Raw genomic sequence first — 16,519 nt, forward strand, 5'->3', positions numbered from 1 at the left:
GCTCAGTAAGCGAGACTGGTTTTTATTTGCCTTTGTTCAAGGAAATTCTGTGCATCCTGCTTCTGGCCTATCTCCACCTATACTCTTTTCAAAGCCCATCTCCATCTCTACACTTAATCATACATGCCTCAGTCAAACTCTAGGGTTTTATTACAAATGGATTTGATTGCTAGAGAGGATGCTCTCCAGTCTTTCTTCTGTGCCTTTTTCCCTCCTAACATCCCTCCAGGGAAGGTCAGCAGACCTCTGTGGAAGAGGAATCAGAAAAATGAAAGCGGTTCATGCTTTCTCCAAAGCTCTTTGAAGCAACTACCAAATCCTTCTGACTCCAGCTGAGAATATCCAGGTAGAGGGGTTTAGCTCTCCCCTTCAAGGTCCTCCATGTTTACATCCTGGGGGGCTTTTATCTTCTTTGGTCGTTTGCACTGTGCTTCACTAGTCCTCGTTGGCTTTGAAGGGGCTTCCACTTCCATAGCTGCTTTTTCTTTCTGTGCAAGCCGGATCTGCTGTAGGAGTTTTCTGCGCTTCTTCCCAGACAGAGTAATGTTGGCCCGAGCACTGGACGCTCTCCTTGAGGTGATGCATCATGATCAGCCCTTCGTCTATCACCGCCCCAACCACCTTTTGCGCTTCAGTCTTCGCTCCCGGTTCAAAACTGGCCGGCGCTTGAACAGCTTATTCAACTCTGTTCGGGGCCGGTTGATCTTTCCTCCCGGAGCACCCATAATAGCAACGGGGTTCACTCGGGACCGCACTTCCCTACATTTCTTTATAGAAGTGTTGTCTCCTCCCTCATTCTCTTCCAAGCCGCCTCCCCCCCCCCACTCCCTCCCAAGTTGTAAAGTTCATTACCAACATAGTTAGTGTGTAGGGAGTATCACTGTTGCATTGGTTCATCCTTTGTCCCAACTTTTTTTGTGATTCCCCTTTTCTTCCCCAAATCAGATAAACTTATATAAAAGACAAAAGGTACAGAAATCAAAAGCAGGGAATAAACCTAAGCGGAAAAATAATGAAAAAGGAAATAACTATAAAGAGTACACTGAAAAGAAAACAAAACTCTTGTTTCCATTTGCTGGAGTTAATTTTGATAATTATGATTTTATATTGCTATTGAGCCATTGTGATTTTCTGCTAAGAATATTCCAGACACATTCTAGTTATTACAAATGAGGGAAACCATGGAGCTCTGGCTTACTTCACTTAATATGATTTTTTCCCAAGTTTCTCCATTTTCTTACAAATGGGGCAATGCCATTGTTTATGATGAAAGCATAGAATTTCATTGTTTATACATGTTCGTCGTACATTCATCTACAGAGGAGCATCTGGGGTGATTCCTTATCTGAGCTATGGCAAGTAAGTCTGCAATAAATAGGTAATGCATTATGAATAAAATTTAAAACATTGTTTGGACAATGAACAAACAAATAGAGTGTTTCTGGTCTCTAGCTGTACACCTTATCTACTGAGAAAATAAAAAGACCAAAAGATTCAAACATAACTTTAATGGTACTGAATGAAGACGACCTAGTTAATTTGTCCACAGTTATATTCTGACAGAACAAAGTTGAGAGCAAGAACACAGGGAGTAGGAATTGAGAGAACAATGGGGAGTAAGATCTAAGACAATTTGGACAAGTGTGAAATGCCACAGCCAGGAAGTCTTTTGAACTACTAATATATGCTTTAAAAACAAATGACAGAAAACACAAAATAGCTCTGTTCAGGGGGTGATACAATAGTGAAAACAAGTTGGGCAAATGAAGAAGGTGAAGAAGGATGAATATGGCCAAAGTACTTCATATACCTGTGTGTAAATAGAAATCTGCTGAAAATGTCTTGAAAAGGAAGGCAAGCTCGTAGAAGTGAGGTTGGTCAAGACATATTGCAGTCAGGTATGGAAATGGCATAATGAAAATTCTCCTGCACAGCAAACATGTGTTAATAAAAGTGTTTTTTGTTGTTGTTGTTTTGTTTTGTTTTGTTGTAAAGCTATGATCTGAGGCATTCAGCTTTACACAGACTTTGTATACTAACTTTTCAGCATTTAGTTTCTTGTGTGTTATATTGTTATTTTTAACAAGACTTTATTTCCTTTTTTATTCTTATAATTATAGTTGAGCTGAATTCTTGAGTAAACTTAATAACAAAATGATCCGATTCACGTTGCATTAAAAATCCTAATTATTACTGATGTCAACACAAATGTTTTATTTCGTGCCGATGCACCATTGTATGGTAGCTGGGAAGGAATATCAGGAGTCCAAGCAGTTCCATGGTAGAATTGTATTAATCACTTTTTCAGGGAAAAATAGAATGTTATATAGAGTGTCTAAAATCTGAAATACTTGTTTTAAGGGAAGTTCTTTCTTTACCACAGGGATGATCAAAGTTTCCTCAAAATCAGTATCAACATGGGAATTTGGTAGAACTGCACATGTGCATTTTCAGACAAATATATATAATTGTATTATATTTTAGATAATGAATATTGAGAAATGACAGAACACTTTAGGATATTAAGAAATTGATTAGGGACTACATTATTATGATAGTATTGAAGAGCACCCCAATAAAATGAAATAATAACAGACATGAATGTACAAACTATAAAATGAAAAATCTTTAATGATACATTCATAAGATTTTTTATTCATGTAAATATAAAGAATATATGTGAATAACATACATGTACATGTCCATACCATAGTGTATATATCCTTAGTAAATAAAGATTATATGAACCATGTATAATAAATCTCCCTTTATATTTACATATATGTAACTTTATGTATCAACTTGATTAATCTATGTTTTAATCAAGATAAACCTTAGATATGGGTATATTGTAAGAATATTTCTGTATGAGGTTAACATTTAATTTGGAAAGTGAACTAAAGCACATTGCATGTCCCAAACTGGTAAGGATCATCCAATCCAGTGAAAGTCCAACAAGAATAAAAACAAAATAGGGAAGAATCTCACTCCCCTAATAGTCTTTGAGCAATCTTCTGCATATACTCGATTTGGACTTGAACTAAGTTTTATAAGAAAATTTCATAATACACACAGTTATCCACTCAACTCCTTTGGGTTCTGTTTCTCTGAAGACCCCAAAGAAATTCAGATATTTGTACTGAGTGAGGGTAGAGAAATAGAATATTGAAGATAAGTTATCTGAATAGGTTTTAGTGTTTCAGGAATCAGCTCATTTCCAGTGGACACTTTTTGATACTTGCAAGAAGCAAGGAGCTGAGTGAAAAACTTCATGTATAAACCTTCTAGATATTTTTGGGAAACAACCATAAAGAAGTTGACTGTTTTTCTCCTAATGTTTTTGACAAAATGATGAAAGAAAATCATTTAAAAATGTAGAGGATGATGTCCTTTTACAATATTTATTCCGAAAGGGAGGCGTAGGAATATTTAATACAGTAATATGAAGGGCAGATGAACACTGAGCCTGACATCTGGAGAATATGAGCCTATCTGATCTTCAGTGAGCTTGTTCCTTTAATTTTATTTTTAATTTTTGTCAGCCATAGGGCTTGCACTCAGGGTATTCCCTGAGCTTTCTGCTCAAGGCTAGTGATTTACTTCGAGCCAAAGCTCCACTTCCGTTTTTTATCCTGGTTAATTGGAGGTGAGAGTCTCAGACTTTCTTTCCTGGTAGGCTTTGAACTGCGATCTTCAGATCTCATTCTTTTTTCTTTTTTGTTATTGTGAGAATACCGTACAGAGGAGTTACAATTACATGGGCAAGATAACAAGTACATTACTTATCAAGCATTGTTGCCTCCTCCTTTGTTTCCCCTTCTTATCCCTTCCCATCCTCCCCCTACCCCCCACCAAAGTTGTAAAGTTTGTTTTTCAACATAACGACTTGTACATCTCATTGTTGTAATGGGTCCACCTGCATCCCTAGTTAAACGATTTGCTTTTTCCCTTCCCCTCCACAAATTATACCAACATCAAATACAGTCAAAGCAGGGGTTGTACTGTGAGGGAAGGACAAACAAAGCAATATAGAAATCATCTTATAAATCTGTTAGAAACAATTACATGAAAGAAAAAAAAAACATGTGAATACTTATCTTGGGGTTCATTCCCCTAACATCAACTTATCTGAACTTTTCTGCTTGACACAGACATATACTAGTTATTGCAAATAAGGGAAAACATGGGACCTATGTTTCTTTGGGCCTGGCTTCCTTCACTTAATATAATTTTTTCCAAGTCTTTCAATTTCTTAACAAATGGGTAATGTCATTCTTTCTGATGGAGGCATAGAATTCCATGGTGTACATATACCACATTTTCTTAATCCATTCATCTACTGAGGGGCATCTGGGTTGGTTCTATATCTTAGCTATGGTTAAATAATGCTGCAATAAACATAGTCATGCTGGTAGCTTTAGTGTGGTCTTGTTTGTGATCATTTGGGTAAATGCCCCCAAAGTGGGATTGCTGGGTCATAGGGGAGCTCTGTTGGTGGGAGTGGAAACTTGTTCAACCACTTTGGAAAGCAGTATGGAGGTTCCTCAAAAGACTCCACATAGAGCTTCCCTATGATCTCATTCTTATGAGTAGGTAGGATTGCAGAAAATGTGAGACACTGACACCCGGTTGTTTGTTTAAATTTTCAGTCTGTATTGTTCTCCTCTGTCCAGTTCTACTTTTTAGGGGCTTTTCCTGGCAGATGCTTGACTTTCATGTCCTCTCAGCATCCTGCTGTGTCCCCTGAGGCTATGCTAAACCATCACAGCTTCAAATACAGCATTGTCAAGGGCAGCCTATGGGAGTTTGACAGCCAGCACGGTCTCCAGACTTGAAATTTCAAGGAAACCTTCATAAATTTACAACTCTTGAATTCGTGTATTTCAAAGCAAGCATCATGTGGAAGATATCAAGGTCTATTTTAATGGTGAGGACTAGCTAGGCTCTCTTGGGCTGTGTACAGGCCCTCGGAGTGTCTGGGTAGCTAAACATGTAAAAACACTTTCACGGAGAACCATTTCCCCTGGAGGTGCTCTCTTTTCAAAGAAACATCTTTGGGATGAGTTAATATCTTTATACCATTGATACTGTGATTGGTAGAGCTTGCCACCAATCTTGGTGATTCTACCAATATGTTTTACCTATTGTTCCAAAGCAAAGCATTTGGTTTCTTTTAATAGTACAAATCCCTGTAATAATTGTATAACCCTTGGCCATAACTTTCAACATGCCATTTTTCTGCCCTTACAGTAAACTTTCTTTTTTTTTCTTTTTTTGCTTGTTCATGGGGTTTGAACTTTGGGTTTGGGTGCTGTTCCTGAGCTCTTCACCTCAAGGCAAGCCTCTACCACTTGAGCCACAGTGCCACTTCCAGTTTTCTGGTGGTTTATTGGAGAATGGAAAGACTTGGAAAAAATTATATTAAGTGAAGTAAGTCAGGCCCAAATAAACATAGGTCCCATGGTTTCCCTTGTTTGCAATAACTAGTATATATATGAGACAAGCAGAAAAGGTCAGATAAGTTGATGTTAGGTGAAATAAACCCCAAAATAAGAATTCAAATTTTTTTTCTTTCATACAAATGTTTCTAACAGATTTATAAGATGATTTCTAGGTTCCTTTGTATGTCTCTCCCCCACGGTATAACCCCTGCTTTCACTGTATTTGATGTTGGTATAATTTGTGGAGGGGAAGGGAAAAAACAAATCATTTAAATAGGGGTGCAGGTGGACCCATTGCAACAATGAGATGTACAAGTCGTTATGTTGAAAAACGAACTTTACAGTTTTGGCAGGTGGGGGGAACAGAGGGGGTCCGGGGGTGGATGGGAAGGAATGGTAAGAGGAAACAAAGGAGGAGGCTACAATGCTTGATAAGAAATGTACTCATTATCTTGCCCATGTAATTATAACCCCTCTGTATGGTATTTTCACAATTAAAAAAAAATATATATATATAGTGAAAAAAAAAAAAAAAAGAATCTCACAGACATGTCCTGCCCAGGAAGGCTTTGAACCGTGATCCTCAGATCTTAGCCTCAAGACAAGCTGGGATTACAAGTTTTATGCACCAGCACCGGCGCCTTGCCTGACAATACATTTTCAAATCATTTTGCTCTGCTATTTTGCAACCGATTGTTGGATTGTTGATTGAAATCCCCGATGCCATAAATACATCACTAAAAAAATACAAAGTTCTGCACAATATCAAAGCATGGACATGAGGTAGGCAAAATCTTTGCTAGTGAGTAAAGTTAAATCCTCAATAAGAATCTCTGTTTTTTTTTCTCACCAGATAAAACTTCATGGAAGTTTCTCTTTAAGTCTTTAGCCCACTTATTTATTGGGAAGTGGTTTCTTTGAGGATTTGTTGTTGGGGGATTTAATTTTTTGAGTTCCAAGTATATTTTGGATATGAGACCCTTGTCTGTTGTATGGCTAGTGAAGATCTTCTCCCAATCCATGGGCTTTCTATTGATCTTGCTAGCTATGTCCTTTGCAATGCAGAAGCTCTCCAGCTTCATGCAATCCCATTTCTCCAACCTTTCTTTGATTTGTTGTGTTTCTGGGTCTCTATTATGAAAATTTCCGCCTGTGCCAAGGAGACCTAGGATTTCTCCTTTTCCATCCTGGAATGTTTTCAGAGTGTCTGCTTTGACTTCGAGGTCTTTGATCCAATTGGAGTTGATTCTGGTGCAGGGTGATATATAAGGATCTAATTTTAGTTTTCTACAAGTAGTTAACCAATTTTGCCAGCAACATTTACTGAAGAGGCTGTCTTTCTTCCATTCTATATTTTAGCTCCCTTATCGAAGATTAGATGGCTATAGGTCTGTAGGTTCATTTCTGGTTTTCAATTCTATTCCATTGGTCCTGAGGTCTGTTCTTGTGCCAGTACCAAGCTGTTTTGATTACTATGGCTTTATAGTAGAGTTTGAAATTTGGTATTGATGTTCCTCCAGCACTATTCTTTCTGTTGAGGATCGTTTTTGCTATTTGGGGTCTTTTATTGTTCCATATGAATTTTTGGATTGCCTCTTCTATATCCTTGAAGAATGAGGTTGGAATTTTGATAGGTATTGCATTGAATTTGTAGATAGCCTTAGGAAGTATTGCCATTTTCATGATGTTGATCTTTCTAATCCAGAAACATGGGAGTTGGGATGGCCAATAGACACATGAAGAAATGCTCAACCTCTCTAACCATAAAAGAAATGCAGATCAAAACAATATTGAGATACCACCTCACTCCAGTTAGAATCAAGAACTCTAATAACAACAGATGCTGGAGGGGATGTGGACAGAAGGGAACCTTACTACATTGTTGGTGGGAGTGTAAACTTGTTCAACCACTTTGGAAAGCAGTATGGAGGTTCCTCAAAAGACTCCACATAGAGCTCCCCTATGACCCAGCAATACCACTTTTGGGCATTTACCCAAATGCTTACAAACAAGACCACACTAAAGCTACCAGCACAACTATGTTTATTGCAGCATTATTTACTATAGCTAAGATATGGAACCAACCCAGATACCCCTCAGTAGATGAATGGATCAAAAAAATGTGGTATATATACACCATGGAATTCTATGCCTCCATCAGAAAGAATGACATTGCCCCATTTGTTAGGAAATGGAAAGATTTGGAAAAAATTATATTAAGTGAAGTAAGACAGGCCCAAATAAACATAGGTCCCATGTTTTCCCTTATTTGCAATATCTAGTATGTGTCTGAGTCAAGCAGAAAAGGTCTGATAAGGTGAAGTTAGGGAAATGAACCCTAAGATATTTATTCAAATGTTTTTTTTTCTTTCATACTATTGTTTCTAACACATTTATAAGATTATTTCTTTGTTGCTATGTATGTCCCTCCCCCACAGTATAACCCCTGCTTTCACTGTATTTGATGTCCGTATAATTTGTGGAGGGGAAGGGGAAAAACAAATCTTTTAAATAGGGATACAAGTGGACCCATTGCAACAATGAGATGTACAAGTCATTAAGTCGAAAATGAACTTTACAACTTTCCTGCGGGGAGGAGGGGATGGGGAGCGGGGAGGATTGGGTGGGGGGGGGGCGGGGGGGGATGGGAAGGGATGGGAAGGGGAAACAAAGGAGGAGGTTATAATGCTCGATAAGAAATGTACTCATTATCTTGCCCATGTAATTGTAACTCCTCTGTACAGTATTTTCACAATAAAAAAATAAAAAATAAACAAAAAAAACTTCATTGAATTGTCCTTCATTGTCCAAATTCCTACAGTAATTCTGTTCTAAATCCACCAGAATTGCCCATTAGTCTCTATTTACAGAATTTTTGGCTTTTCTCTAGCTTATATCTCCAAGCTTTTCCAAATGTCTTCCACAAACTACTTCCCAAAGCTTTGGAACCGTATGGTCATGTCACAAATACTATACTCTCGGTACCAAATAGTTACTTTTTCTCATTTCTGGGACAGAGTGCCTGATATAAATAACAGTTTAAGAGAGGAAGGATTTCCTTTTGTAATGGATTCAGTTCAAGTATTTGATCCCATGAACATAATAAGCAAGATATCATAGTGACAGGCATGTGTGAAGGGACAGGTGAGCTCTCATGGCTGGCAAGAAAATCAACACAAGTAGAGCTAAAAAGGAAAGTGCTCTAAGGACATGCTCCCAGTGATTATTTTTTAAATTAAATCAAAGTCCTTAGAATCTAATAATCTCTAGAAACTCCCTTATAGATGACATATTCCGAGATTTCTCTATGAAGTTATGAGCATCTGAATACCTGAATCTAGTTAATTTGGCAATGAATGAAGACTAATTCTCTCTCTCTCTCTCTCTCTCTCTCTCTCTCTCTCTCTCTCTCTCTCTCTCTCTCTCTCTCTCTTTCTCTGCTATTTCTGGGAAGGGTATACTTAGTCAAATGAAAACATAATTCACTTTTCTAGAAAGTAAGCAGAAGAAATAGAACCAGCATCTCCTCACTATTACTCTTATTGATTAAAACTCTTATTGATTAAATTTTTTGCTTCTTAACTCACTAAACCCATATCAATACATTTCGACTTAAAATAACTGTATATTTTTTCCACCACGGGACACAATGAGTCTGTTGAGCTGTAAATTAAGACTGAATTCTTTCTACCTGGAACATTCAGGTCTCTGAACCAATGTGAGGGAAGCAAAGAAATTCCTGGCTGCCCAGGGTGATTGATTGTGACTCCCTGGGAGATGTTTGAATCATAGGGAAATATGAATAGTAGCTCATGGGGACTTGCTTTAAAACAGGATTGTGGAACTGTTGTTTCTGCCCTTCCTCTTCTTTTGTTACCCAGCCATGATTAAGAACATTCTTCTGCCATGTGCTCCCAACACATGATACAGTATAAACACAGGCCCAAAGGCAATGTGTGAACCAATCAGAGACTGAAACCTTAAACCCAAGCACATTTTTCTCCCTTTAAAAAATAGGCTTCTGTTACACTAATAGGAAGCTGACCAACACTGAGTAGTTGGAACTGAGGCAAGACATTTCAAGACCTTTCAACATTCAGCAAGAGCATGGATATCGCTGGCTGTTTTTTAGTGATCTTTGGAAGCAGAATGGCACAAAGCAGAAAGCTCTGGCAAACGTACAGATTGGCCAGAAAAGAGGCACACATATAGATATGACATATAGATGTTACCAAGGTGCAAGTGATAAACAGATGTTCACCATTAAAAATGTAGGCAAACGTGTTGTAGGAGGACACTAGGAAAGGTGGTCTCATGGTATCTCAAAAATGAGTCAATAGGAGACTACCCAGAGATGTAAAAATGCAAACATACTTCAAAGGATTTCCAGGACAGTGTTTTGAGAAAAAGGTATTGGGACAGCCTTAAAACAGCAAGACTTCCAAAGGCCCTTGAGACAATGGCTCTTGGAAATCTACATATTGTGCATAGGCGTGGCAGACTGAGGCATAATTCACAGGTTGCTCATTTTTTTCAAGCAATCAGGATGCAGTAGCTCTGGATTAATGGACTCTCACCAACATTTCAAAGAAAAGGGAAGCTAGACATGGTGTGGAAGGATCACATTTCCTGCCGGAAGTCCCTAACAGAGCAATGTATGGAGTTGCAAGAGCAAAGCCAAAGTTGAAATAGAGATGCCAGAAATGAAGAATGCTTGCCAAGGGAAGCTGTGGGAAGCATGTAACATCAGCTAGGGAGATTCCACCAGAGGTGCAATCAGGAAAGCCATAGGGATTTGGCTGCCCAAGTCACTGGGAGGTCTTATCTATGAGTTTGTGTTGAATTTTAGAAAAAGAAGAATATCAGACTTAGCCTATAGACCAAGGCTGGGATGTGCACAGTTTTGATTTGAAAAATGGATGTAAGCAGCTGGAGTCCAGTGGTGGAAAAGTTTGGGCCACCTATTAAAGGCTGAGTTTCAAGCTTAGACAGGAGTGAGAGATGGTGGAAACTCTGATAGATATGCATAGTGAAAGGGTGAAAGGTCAGTTAGTCTTGGAGACATCCTTTTGCAAAGATGGGGAAAGACACCTGCTTTCTCTGAGTTTATAAAAATACAATTAATAAACCCTTTACCTGGATGCACCTGCTCCATCCTGCATGCTGTACCACCTAATCACAGGCCCCGTAGCGGCTGGGGCATCAGACCTGCAACAGAATCCTTCCAAACTGAAACAAAACCAAACTTGCCTCTTGGTAAATTGCTAATCTGCATTATTTATTGTGGGAGCAGAAAGCTGAGTAAGACAGAAAATTGATTTTGAATGTACATGAAAGGCTAATGTTCTCAAAGCTTAATATACGTCTTGGTACTATTAGAAGATGGTGAAACTTTTAAGGAGTGTAACACGGGGCGGTAAGTTACTGGGGGCATGTCCTCTGCGCGTGTCATCGGACTGTTGTCTCCTTTGTCACTCATTTGGCTCTTTGGCTGTCATATGGGACCAAATTGTTCTACCTTGTGCTGCCCACAGTGATGCACAGACTTGATACAGGCAGCAGAATAGTGAGGCCAAGCAACTGTAGAAAGAAACCTTCAGAACTAAGTTGAAATAAGCCTTTCTTTTGAGAAGTTTAAGAATTTGAGTGATTTGTTGCAGGTACAGAAGGCAGCTGATTAAGGGCACCCACTGAATCTAATCTATTGCCTCTCTTTTCTCTTTCCATCATATATATATATATATATATATATATATATATATATATATTTGATGATCTTTGATGTCATTTAACATATTTTCATATTATTCTGGACATCCATGTTATAATATTCTCATATACAAAAAGTAAAAAATTGCTTAAAAAAATGGAAAGACTTTCTGTATTTTCTGCCTGTGGCACACATGGACTCTGTGGGCATTAGTCTTCATTTTAATTCAAAGGCCACCATATATTATATGGTTATGTCCGTTTCTATAGGCTTTCTACTACTTTGAGCCATAGGGTCACTTCTGGATTTCTGTTACTTAACTGGAGATTAAACTCTCAGGGACTTCACTGGCCCAGCTGGCTTCTAACTGTGATCTTCAGATGGCAGCCTCCTGAGTAGCTAGGATTACAGATATGAGCCACTGGAGACCCAGGTCAATAAATTTTGATTTGGGAAATCAGGAATAAAATTTGATTTGGCCTATGGACTATATTTTGGTGAATTCTGTCCTTAATTATCTAAGAATAATTTGTTCATGTGTCTGACAAAAACTTCACAGGTTAATTTTTCTAAAGCCAGGATGTAAAAATTGCACACTTTTTTTTTTTCCAACACCAGTATAGTTGAACACCTTTACTTCACTATGAAGTATTAAAGAGTCTCTTTCAAATATCTCAGTGCCTACAACATGTGCCTTATTTTGGAGCTATCCATACTAACAGTGTTGCAGAATCCTAGATAGGATGGAACTGGAGGGACCCATTACAGGAACAATTTTTCACACAATGCCCTAGGGTTGTCTCTGGAAAGTCGGTAATGACTGAACTCCCAAATATCAGTGGGAGACAGCACATCACAGGAGAAGCAAATCACTCTTGGCACCTGGACTGTTTACCTCCCTGACTGGGAGAATCATTGCACTAGTTACGCTTTTCCAGCAGGCAGGTTGGAACTTCATGGAGGGCTGCAGCAGTTGTTGAAGTTGGTGATTGCATTCAGCTGTAAGAAATAGAAAAGTTGCTCACACTGGCATAAGCAATTATGGACTTATTTTTCCTCAAACAGCTAGGAGGTTAAAATTATATTCATGACTCAAAAGTTAGGGCTGAGATTTCTGTAATCTTTCAGCCTTACCTTTAGTTTTCTACTACCTGGGTTCCCTGCCTAGGAACTTAAGCCATTAAGGTTCTCTTCTAAGCAAGAAGAAAGTCAAGGAAAAAAAATTTACCCTATTTGTATGTTGCCAAATTTTCATTCTGTTTTTGCAGAATATTCTGGGAAATATGTCTGTGAGGATAGTTCATTGGTTTGACATTACAAGTAATTGTTAATGGCTCCTCCAAATTATATTTGAAGTTACTTTTCTATCATTTCCTTCCTGTTCTTTACTCCAATGCATTCTCTTCCTCCTTCAATTTCTCTGGTAAAAAAAGGAAAAAAAACCTATTAAGTTTTAAAGGTAAAGGAATTAAAGATAAAATGGAAACATTTGGACATTTATAACATTGCATAACTCTTGGTAGGTGTTACATAAGTATTTCTAAAATTCATATACAATTTGAGGTAAATGTCAACATTTATATTCAGGTTTATCATCCAAACATGAATTTCACATTCAACATGCATTATTGTGCTCTGAGTTTAAAAAAAAAACTGCAAATTATAAAAAAAAAACTGAACAATTAAAACATGCCACACAACTTAGAAAGTCACAAAACCTATTTTGTGAATACTAACATACTCATTGAAATATTTTTTATGAAAATTAAGTGCCTAATATTGGATTATGTAGATTGCTGACAATTATCCTAACAACATGTCAAAATCACATATTTTAAACAGAATGAATAGATTATCTTCAACCTCAATATTGTTCAAAGCATTGAGCTAGAATTCATAGATTAGGTTCCCTGGTGTACTGCTCAGTGGCAGCATATGCCTAGCTGATGAAATCTCCATTACAATACCTTTCCAAGGCAAAACAAAGGAAACGAAAACAAAACAGAAAACACAATTTGAAAAAGAAATGGAAAAAAAGGAAATTGGCAGTGATTGTTAAGCAAGGGTACTATCTATGAGAAAAAGAGGCAACCAAAAGTTGTAGTAACCTGAGAAAAATTAGTTTTTGGTATAATAATATAGCTGCTATGATTTTTATAGTGATAAATTTGAACATACGAAACTATAGTTACATAGAGTTCATTATCTCTTTTTTCTTTAAATTCTCCTTTCTTTCCTCCCTTCCTTTCCTCTTTCCTTTCATTTCTCTCCTCCTCCTCTTTTCTTCCTCCCATCCTCTTTACTTCTTTCTCTGATGAGACTTGAAACTGAGACTCTTGTCTTTTCTAGTCGGAAACTCTGTGACTTGAGTCATAGTCCTACCCTAGAATCTACTTTTATGAAAACTCTCCATTCCATAGTTGTTCAAATAATCTTTTGCTGTAGATATTAAAGAAACTTTTTTTGTTTCTTTGAAAATATCACATCAAAATTTTATTTAGTTTTCTGGGGAATTTTTTGTTTTGTTTTTGTTGTACTTGTTCATTTATGGAGATGAAGTAGTGCAAACTGTCCTAACATACATTTGGACTGCGATCAAGTTTTATTAACCTTCATGTCTTTCTGGGATCACAGGCACTCATTATTGTATCCACCCTCTCTCTGTTGAGATGAAGTCTCCTGGACCTTATTGCTCAGGCTGGTGTGGAAGCAGAAAGCCCACACACCAATTTCACCTTAACAAATAGGAATACAATGGTAAGTCACTGACTCCTGAATTTCAGCTAATTTTTGTAGACACATACTTTATGCATTAAGTTTCTGTTCTGATATGTGCATTATGAATGCACTCTGTCCAAACATGTGTGTGTGAGCATGCAGTAAAAGGGCTTGAAATCAGAGCTGGATTCTCAGTTAGCTTTTTGCTCACAGTTGGTGCTCTATCAATTGAGACAGGCTGTCTGTACAATATTTTGCAGGTAATTGGAGATGAAGTCTCTTTTATGCCTAGGTTAGAGACTCTAAATGTCAGCCTCCCCAGCAGTTAGGATAAGAAATGTGAAGTACCAGTGTCCAATTTTTGTAAGTAATTCATTTAGAGAAGTAGAAAATTTTAGTTTCATGAGGATAAAATTATTACTATATTGTAAAATTTTTGCTCTTAGGATCCTAAAATTGTTTACTAATCAATGGGAATTTGGTAATTTTTTTCTCTCAAACATTTTACATTAGTACTTACATTTATATTAATATTCTATGTAGCTATAGAATATAGGTGCTATGAGAAAATTTACTTAATCTACAAGGCCTATTAGCTCAAAATATATAATGTGCATAAAGCAAATTATTTGGATGTAGAGAACTTTTCAAACTATGACATTTTGTTAGGATTATAAAAATTGCTAGCAGACAGTGTGAATAGACTGAAAGTAGTTTCCTAGTTTATATAGAAATTAATTAATTTGCTGAACTCTTGAACAGTAAGAGTTGATTTTGCATAATTTGTAGCTATCCACATCAGCTCTGTACATGGTATTAAAATGTTAATCTCTTGTGTCAACTTTAATTAAAAATAACAAAATGAGAAGATAAGTAGGAATATGACCTTCCAGAGGCCTTCAAGGAACTCAAAATCTGGACATAAGACAAGACTTCTGTCTCCTACAGTAGTCAATAGTATACCACAATTTACACAAGGGCATTGTGTAATACTGTTTGGCACAAAGCATATTTAAAATAAAGCTTTAAGATCATTTCAATAAATTTTTAAACAAATTAAACATTTAACAAACTTTGAATTAGACTGTTTTAAAACCTCTTACAGTTATGAGGCCTTTCTTATATTTTTAAAAAGTAAACATTTATAAATTATTAATGAGAATAGAATGACTGAATCTAGTGGGATTTGTGTTGTGGCTGCTACTGTTCTTAAAAAAACCCTGAAACAAACCTTTCAGTCCTCAAAAATAACATATCTTACTTGGAAAAAATAAATTACTTCAGTAAGACATTTCTACATTGTACAAATGATATTTTCTAACAATTTGATAACGATGATTAAGATGAAAAAGAAGAACCAGCAGCAGCAGCAGTAGCCAGGACCTGAGGGCCTATGCCTATAATATTATCTACTCAAGAGGCTGAGATATAAAGATGCCAGTTCAAAGCCAGCCTGGGTAAGAAAGTCTATGAGAATCTTATCTCCAGTTAATCATCATAAAGCTGGAAATAGAGCTGTGGCTCAAGTGACCATAAAATCTAAGGAACAGTGCCCAAGCTCTGAGTTCAAGTCCTAGGACTGGCACCAAAAACAAAAAAACAAAAACAAAAAAAAAGAGAAGAAAATTGTTTCATATCCATTCATATTGTCTTTGAGTCAGGCAATTAGTTCTTCTGTTCTTTCTGAAAAATAAGACAAAATCACAAATACCGTAGTTTACTTAATAAGGTTTGTATGTAGCTCTTTTATACATTTCTCAAAATTCAAATCACATCTATAATAATAATCTATTGCTATTCTGAAATAAAATGTTAAAGTATTAGTTCTGTTATTATTAGTACATGTGTGTGTGTGTGTGTGTGTGTGTGTGTGTGTGTGTGTGTGTATGTGTGTGTGTGTGTGAGTAGTTTTGGGGCTAGAGATTGGAACCAGGTCACTGTCTTTTACCTTTTTTTCTCAAGGCTGGTGTATTACCACTTGAGTCACACCTCCACTTCTGGGTTTTACTTGGGTAATGACAGAGAAGATGTTCCTGCCTAGGCTAGTTTTGAACAGTGATCCTCAATTTACAGTCTCAATCAAAAGTAACTATGGAAGCAGGGCACCAGTGGCTCAAGCCTGTAATCCTAGCTAGTCAGTTCAAAGCCAGCCCAGGCTGGAAAAGTCCATGAGACTCTTATCTCCAATTAACCACCAGGAAACCAAAAGTGGCACTGTGGCCCAAGTGGTAGAGGCTTGCCTTGAGTTGAAGAGCTGAGGAACAGCACCCAGGCCCAGAGTTCAAGGCCTACGACTGACCAAAAAAAAAGAAAGAAAGAAAGAAAGAAAGAAAGAAAGAAAGAAAGAAAGAAAGAAAGAAAGAAAGAAAGAAAGAAAGAAAGAAAAGAAAGAAAGAAAGAAAGAAAGAAAGGAAAGAAAGGTAGGAAGGAAGGAAGGAAGGAAGGAAGGAAGGAAGGAGAAAGAAAGAAAAGAAAGAAAGAAAAGAAAAGAAAGAAAGAAAGAAAGAAAGAAAGAAAGAAAGAAAGAAAGAAAGAAAGAAAGAAAGAAAGAAAGAAAGCACGGTGCTGCACCCCATGTTACTTCTTTTTCTTTTCCCTCATCCTCAGTGGTTCAGTGCATAGATGAATGCTTTAGTCTTGGGACCAATGC

General features: G+C 37.2%; 1 pseudogene; it reads right to left on the minus strand.

Annotated features, from left to right (window-relative positions):
- Positions 1 to 332: 332 nt before the first annotated feature.
- On the minus strand, positions 333 to 725 carry LOC138841422 (uncharacterized protein C11orf98-like; annotated as a pseudogene).
- Between the last annotated feature and the right edge of the window lie 15,794 nt (positions 726 to 16,519).

The sequence above is a fragment of the Dipodomys merriami genome, unplaced genomic scaffold (genome assembly GCF_024711535.1).
Source record: "Dipodomys merriami isolate MVZ:Mamm:240054 unplaced genomic scaffold, mDipMer1.0.p SCAF_32, whole genome shotgun sequence".
In the NCBI taxonomy this organism is placed as follows: domain Eukaryota; kingdom Metazoa; phylum Chordata; class Mammalia; order Rodentia; family Heteromyidae; genus Dipodomys; species Dipodomys merriami.